Genomic DNA, 2553 nt, shown 5'->3' with positions numbered 1-2553 from the left:
CAAAAGTACATGTTAATAATGAATAAATGAATACAAATAACACAAAAGTACATGTTAATAATGAATAAATTAATACAAATAACACAAAAGTACATGTTAATAATGAATAAATTAATACAAATAACACAAAATTACATGTTAATAATGAATAAATTAATACAAATAACACAAAAGTACATGTTAATAATGAATAAATTAATACAAATAACACAAAAGTACATGTTAATAATGAATAAATTAATACAAATAACACAAAAGTACATGTTAATAATGAATAAATTAATACAAATAACACAAAATTACATGTTAATAATGAATAAATTAATACAAATAACACAAAAGTACATGTTAATAATGAATAAATTAATACAAATAACACAAAAGTACATGTTAATAATGAATAAATTAATACAAATAACACAAAATTACATGTTAATAATGAATAAATTAATACAAATGACACAAAAGTACATGTTAATAATGAATTAATTAATACAAATAACACAAAAGTACATGTTAATAATGAATAAATTAATACAAATAACACGAAATTACATGTTAATAATGAATAAATTAATACAAATAACACAAAAGTACATGTTAATAATGAATAAATTAATACAAATAACACAAAATTACATGTTAATAATGAATTGATTAATACAAATAACACAAAAGTACATGTTAATAATGAATAAATTAATACAAATAACACAAAAGTACATGTTAATAATGAATAAATTAATACAAATAACACAAAATTACATGTTAATAATGAATAAATTAATACAAACAACACAAAAGTACATGTTAATAATGAATAAATTAATACAAACAACACAAAAGTACATGTTAATAATGAATAAATTAATACAAATAACACAAAATTACATGTTAATAATGAATAAATTAATACAAATAACACAAAATTACATGTTAATAATGAATAAATAATACAAATAACACAAAAGTACATGTTAATAATGAATAAATTAATACAAACAACACAAAAGTACATGTTAATAATGAATAAATTAATACAAATAACACAAAAGTACATGTTAATAATGAATAAATTAATACAAATAACACAAAATTACATGTTAATAATGAATAAATTAATACAAATAACACAAAAGTACATGTTAATAATGAATAAATTAATACAAATAACACAAAATTACATGTTAATAATGAATAAATGAATACAAACAACACAAAAGTACATGTTAATAATGAATAAATTAATACAAATAACACAAAAGTACATGTTAATAATGAATAAATTAATACAAATAACACAAAAGTACATGTTAATAATGAATAAATTAATACAAATGACACAAAAGTACATGTTAATAATGAATAAATTAATACAAATAACACAAAAGTACATGTTAATAATGAATAAATTAATACAAATAACACAAAATTACATGTTAATAATGATTAAATTAATACAAATAACACAAAATTACATGTTAATAATGAATAAATGAATACAAATAACACGAAATTACATGTTAATAATGAATAAATTAATACAAATAACACAAAAGTACATGTTAATAATGAATAAATTAATACAAATAACACAAAAGTACATGTTAATAATGAATAAATTAATACAAATAACACAAAATTACATGTTAATAATGAATAAATTAATACAAATAACACAAAATTACATGTTAATAATGAATAAATTAATACAAATAACACAAAAGTACATGTTAATAATGAATAAATTAATACAAATAACACAAAAGTACATGTTAATAATGAATAAATTAATACAAATAACACAAAATTACATGTTAATAATGAATAAATTAATACAAACAACACAAAAGTACATGTTAATAATGAATAAATTAATACAAACAGCACAAAATTACATGTTAATAATGAATAAATTAATACAAACAACACAAAAGTACATGTTAATAATGAATAAATTAATACAAATAACACAAAAGTACATGTTAATAATGAATAAATTAATACAAACAACACAAAATTACATGTTAATAATGAATAAATTAATACAAACAACACAAAAGTACATGTTAATAATGAATAAATTAATACAAATAACACAAAAGTACATGTTAATAATGAATAAATTAATACAAATAACACAAAAGTACATGTTAATAATGAATAAATTAATACAAATAACACAAAAGTACATGTTAATAATGAATCAATTAATACAAATAACACAAAAGTACATGTTAGTAATGAATCAATTAATACAAATAACACAAAAGTACATGTTAATAATGAATCAATTAATACAAATAACACAAAAGTACATGTTAATAATGAATCAATTAATACAAATAACACAAAATTACATGTTAATAATGAATAAATTAATACAAATAACACAAAAGTACATGTTAATAATGAATAAATTAATACAAATAACACAAAATTACATGTTAATAATGATTAAATTAATACAAATAACACAAAACTACATGTTAATAATGAATAAATGAATACAAATAACACGAAATTACATGTTAATAATGAATAAATTAATAC

Source organism: Callionymus lyra, chromosome 5, assembly GCF_982586985.1.
Source record: "Callionymus lyra chromosome 5, fCalLyr1.hap1.1, whole genome shotgun sequence".
NCBI classification, from domain to species: domain Eukaryota; kingdom Metazoa; phylum Chordata; class Actinopteri; order Syngnathiformes; family Callionymidae; genus Callionymus; species Callionymus lyra.
This window is presented reverse-complemented; position numbering follows the sequence as displayed.